Source organism: Arachis ipaensis, chromosome B2 (genome assembly GCF_059453495.1).
Source record: "Arachis ipaensis isolate K30076 ecotype BB chromosome B2, ASM5945349v1, whole genome shotgun sequence".
NCBI lineage: Eukaryota > Viridiplantae > Streptophyta > Magnoliopsida > Fabales > Fabaceae > Arachis > Arachis ipaensis.
The window spans coordinates 79,866,938-79,872,701 of NC_142437.1; the positions used below are offsets into that span (position 1 = coordinate 79,866,938).

Consider the following 5,764-nt stretch of genomic DNA (forward strand, 5'->3'; position numbering starts at 1 on the left):
TTCTATTTTCATTCTGTTTTTGATTTTTCAGTAGTTTTTGTGACTTCACATGATCATCAACCTAAAGAAAACATAAAATAACAATAGAAAATAAATATAATTAGATAACATTGGGTTGCTTCGCAACAAGTGCTTCTTTAATGTCAATGGCTTGACAGTGAGCTCTCATGGAGCCTCACAGATGTTCAGAGCATTGTTGGAACCTCCCAACACCAAACTTAAAGTTTGAATGTGGGGGTTCAACACCAAACTTAGAGTTTGGTTGTGGCCTCCCAACACCAAACTTAGAATTTGACTGTGGGGGCTTTGGTTGACTGTGCAGTGAGAGAAGCTTTTCATGCTTCCTCTCCATGGTTTCAGAGGGAGATCCTTGAGTCTTAAACACAAGGTTGTCCTCATTCAGTTGAAGGACCAACTCTCCTCTGTCCACATCAATAACAGCTCTTGCTATGGCTAGGAAGGGTCTTCCAAGGATGATGGATTCATCCTCATCCTTCCCAGTGTCTAGGATTATGAAATCAACAGGGACGTAATGGCTTTCAACCTTTACTAACACGTCCTCTACTTGTCCATAAGCCTATTTTCTTGAGTTGTCTACCATCTCTAATGAGATTCTGGCAGCTTGCACCTCAAAGATCCCAAGTTTCTCCATTACAGAGAGTGGCATTAAGTTTATTCCTGACCCCAGGTCACACAGAGCCTTCTCAAAGGTCATGGTGCCTATGGTACAGGGTATTAAGAATTTACCAGGATCTTTTTTCTTTTGAGGTAATTTCTGCCTATCCAATGCATTCAGTTCATTAGTGAGCAAGGGAGGTTCATCTTCCCAAGTCCCATTACCAAATAATTTGGCATTCAGCTTCATGATTGCACCAAGGTATTTAGCAACTTGCTCTTCAGTAATGTCTTCATCCTCTTCAGAGGATGAATACTCATCAGAGCTCATGAAGGGCAGAAAGAGGTTCAATAGAATCTCTATGGTCTCTAATTGAGCCTCAGATTCCTTTGGTTCCTCAAAAGGAAACTCCTTATTGGTCACTAGACGTCCCAGGAGGTCTTCCTCACTAGGATTCACGTCCTCCTCCTCCCTTGTAGGTTCGGTCATGATGGTTAAATCAATGGCCTTGCACTCTCTCTTTGAATTTTCTTCTGTATTGCTTGGGAGAGTACTAGGTGGAATTTCAGTGACTCTTTTACTCAGCTGGCCCACTTGTGCCTCCAAATTCCTAATGGAGGACCTTGTTTCATTCATGAAACTCACAGTGGCCTTAGATAGATCAGAGACTATATTTGCTAAGCTAGATGGGTTCTGCTCAGAATTCTCTGTCTGTTGCTGAGTGGATGATGGAAAAGGTTTGCTATTGCTAAATCTGTTTCTTCCACCATTATTAAAGCCTTGTTGAGGCTTTTGTTGATCCTTCCATGAGAAATTTGGATGATTTCTCCATGAGGGATTATAGGTGTTTCCATAGGGTTCACCCATGTAATTCACCTCTGCTATTGCAGGGTTCTCATGATCATAAGCTTCTTCTTCAGAAGATAGCTCTATAGTACTGTTGGATGATTCCTTCAATCCATTCAGACTCTGAGAGATCATATTGACTTGTTGAGTCAATATTTTGTTCTGAGCCAATATGGCATTCAGAGTATCAATTTCAAGAACTCCCATCCTCTGAGGCGTCCCATTACTCACAGGATTCCTTTCAGAAGTGTACATGAACTGGTTATTTGTAGCCATGTCAATGAGTTCCTGAGCTTCTGCAGGCGTTTTCTTTAGGTGAATGGATCCACCTGCAGAATGGTCCAATGACATCTTTGATAATTTAGACAGACCATCATAGAATATATCCAGGATGGTCCATTCTGAAAGCATGTCAGAAGGACACTTTTTGGTCAGTTCCTTGTATCTCTCCCAAGATTCATAGAGGGATTCACCTTCTTTTTGTCTGAAGGTTTGAACATCCACTCTAAGCTTACTGAGCTTTTGAGGAGGAAAAAACTTGGCTAAGAAAGCCGTGACCAGCTTATCCCAAGAGTTCAGGCTATCCTTAGGTTGAGAGTCCAACCATTTTGTAGCTCTATCTCTTACAGCAAACGGGAAAAGCATAAGCCTGTAGACCTCGGGATCAACCCCATTGGTCTTAACAGTATCACAGATCTGCAAGAATTCAGTTAAGAACTGAAAAGGATCTTCGGATGGAAGTCCATGAAACTTGCAATTCTGTTGTATCAGAGAAACTAATTGAGGTTTCAGCTCAAAATTGTTTGCTCCAATGGCAGGGATTGAGATGCTTCTTCCATGTAAATTGGAATTTAGTGCAGTAAAGTCACCAAGCATCTTCCTTGCATTGTTATTATTTTCGGCCATGTCTCCTTCTTTTTCGAAAATTTCTGTCAGATTTTCTCCAGAGAGTTGTGCTTTAGCTTCTCTTAGCTTCCTCTTCAGAGTCCTTTCAGGTTCGGGATCAGCTTCAACAAGAATGTTCTTATCCTTGTTCCTGCTCATATAAAAAAGAAGAAAACAGAAAAGAAAATATGGAATCCTCTATGTCACAGTATAGAGATTCCTTTACGTGAGTAGAAGAAGATAAGAATAGAAGAAGGAAATGATGAGAATCCAAACACAAAGGTGAGGAGTGGGTTTGAATTCTTAGATGAAGAGGAGTCTTAGTAAATAAATAAATAATTAGAAGGAGATGAGGGAGAAGAATTTTTGAAAATTAAACAAATTAAAATAAAAATATTTTATTTTTAATTTAAAATTAAAGTGAAAGTTCAAAAATTTTAAAAAAAAAGAAAAATTAAATTAAATTAAATTAAATTAAAGTTTAAAACAATTAGTTAATTAAAGAGGAATTTCGAAAAAGAGGGAAGGGAATTTCGAAAATTAGAAAGAGAGAGTTAGGTAGTTTTGAAAAGGATATGATTGGAATAGTAAACTTTTAAAACCACTCAAAAAGTCAAGTAGTTAATTGAAAAAGATTTGAAAATCAATTTTTTTGAAAAGATAAGAAGTTAGAAAAGAAGTTAGAAAAGATTTTGAAATTGATTTTGAAAAAGATGTGATTGAAACTTATTTTGAAGAAGATTTGAAAAATAAATTTAAAAAGGTTTGATTTTGAGAATCAAAGTTGATTACTTGACTAACAAGAAACTAAAAAGATATGATTCTAGAGTTTAAAGATTGAACCTTTCTTACTAGGCAAGTAACAAACTTAAAATTTTTAAATCAATCACATTAATTGTTAGTAATAATTTTGAAATTATGAAACAAATTAAGAAAAAGATTTTTGAAAATCAATTTGAAATTTTCGAAAATTATGAAGGAAAAATGAAAAAGATTTGATTTTTGAAAAAGATTTGAAAAAGATAGAATTTTTAAATTGAAAATTTGATTTGACTCATAAGAAACAACTAGATTTTTAATACTTTTGACTAAATCAAATCAAATTTTCGAAAATTTATTAGAGAAAAAGGGAAGGATATTTATTTTATTTTTGAATTTTTAATGATGGAAGAGCAAAACATGAAAAAAAGACTCAATGCATGAAAGTTTTGGATCAAAACAAATGATGCATGCAAGAACACTATGAATGTCAAGATGAACACCAAGAACACTTTGAATGTCAAGATGAACATCAAGAACTTATTTTTGAAAATTTTTAAGAAAAGAAAAACATGCAAGACACCAAACTTAGAAATTTTCAAACTTTAGACACTAACAAATTGAAAATGCATATGAAAAATAAGAAAAGACACAAAACAAGAAAATATGAAGATCAAACAAGAAGACTTGTCAAGAACAACTTGAACATCATGAAGAACAAGAAAGAAACTCAATGCATGTGTTCTTCGAAAATTTAAGAAAAGTTAAAAGCATGCAATTGACACCAAACTTACAATTAGAAACTAGACTCAAACAAGAAACATCAAATTATTTTTTATTTTATGATTTTGTAAATTTTTTTCTTTTTGGTTTTTTCGAAAATTATTTTGGGAAAAACTAAAAAGAAGAAATATTTTTTTGTATTTTTCAAAAATAAGAAATAAAAGAGCTTAAAAATAAAATAAAATTTCCTAATATGAGTAACAAGATGAACCGTCAGTTGTCCAAACTCGAACAATCCCCGGCAACGGCGCCAAAAACTTGGTGCGCAGAAATCGTGACGGTTCATTCCTTGGTAACAGTGCTAAAAACTTAATACACACGTTCATAATCTTAGTTCTTTGTCACAACTTCGCACAACTAACCAGCAAGTGCACTGGGTCGTCCAAGTAATAAACCTTACGTGAGTAAGGGTCGATCCCACGGAGATTGTCGGCTTGAAGCAAGCTATGGTCACCTTGTAAATCTCAGTCAGGTGGATTCAATTGATTATGGAGATTTAATAATTAAAAGATAAATAAAACGTAAATTAAAGATAGAGATACTTATGTAATTCATTGGTGAGAATTTCAGATAAGCGTATGAAGATGCTTGTTCCTCCTAAACCTCTGCTTTCCTATTGTCTTCATCCAATCATTCATACTCCTTTCTATGGCAAGCTGTATGTTAGGCATCATCGTTGTCAATGGCTACATCCTGTCCTCTCAGTGAAAATGGTCCAATGCGTTGTCACTGCATGGCTAATCATCTGTCGGTTCTCGATCATACTAGAATAGGATCCATTGATCCTTCTGCGTCTGTCACTACGCCCAGCACTCGCGAGTTTGAAGCTCGTCGCAGCCATCCCTTCCCAGATCCTACTCGGAATACCACAGACAAGGTTTAGACTTTCCGGATCTCAAGAATGGCCGTCCATGGATTCTAACTTATACCACGAAGACTCTGATTAAGAAATCCCAGAGATATTCATTCAATCTAAGGTAGAACTGAAGTGGTTGTCAGGCACGCGTTCATAGGTTGGGAATGATGATGACTGTCACGATCATCTCATTCATATTGAAGTGCGAATGAATATCTTAGAATCGGAATAAGCTTGAATTGAATAGAAAATCGATAGTACTTTGTATTAATTCATGAGGAACAGCAGAGCTCTACACCTTAATCTATGGTGTGTAGAAACTCTACCGTTGAAAATACATAAGTGATAATGGAGTTCATTGGTCTCGGCCCTAGAGGGGAACTGGAGCAACCAAGACCTAATTTGATCCGAAGATGTAAATCCAATAGTAAAAAGTCCTACTTATACTAAACTAGTTAATAGGGTTTACAGAAATGAGTAAATGATGCAGAAATCCACTTCTAGGGCCCACTTGGTGTGTGCATGGGCTGAGCATTGAGCTTTACATGTGTAGAGGCTTCTTTTGGAGTTGAACGCCAGTTTGTAACTTGTTTCTGGCGTTTAACTCCACTTTGCAACCTGTTTCTGGCGTTTAACTCCAGAATGCAACATGGAACTGGCGTTGAATGCCAGTTTGCGTCATCTAAACTCGGGTAAAGTATAGACTATTATATATTGCTGGAAAGCCCTGGATGTCTACTTTCCAACGCAATTGAGAGCGCGCCATTTGGAGTTCGATAGCTCCAGAAAATCTATTTTGAGTGCAGGGAGGTCAGAATCCAACAGCATCTGCAATCCTTCTTCAACCTCTGAATCTGATTTTTGCTCAAGTCCCTCAATTTCAGCCAGAAATTACTTTAAATCACAGAAAAACACACAAACTCATAGTAAATTTCAGAAATGTGAATTTTATTTAAAAACTAATAAAAATATACTAAAAGCTAACTAAATCATACTAAAAACTATGTAAAAACAATGCC

General features: G+C 36.1%; 1 non-coding gene across 1 annotated transcript; it reads left to right on the top strand.

Moving 5' to 3' along the window:
* The first annotated feature begins 1,867 nt into the window (after positions 1-1,867).
* LOC148574544 (small nucleolar RNA R71) lies at positions 1,868-1,975 on the top strand. Its single transcript, XR_015905776.1, has one exon. It is a non-coding gene; the product is annotated as a small nucleolar RNA R71 (small nucleolar RNA).
* Positions 1,976-5,764: the final 3,789 nt, after the last annotated feature.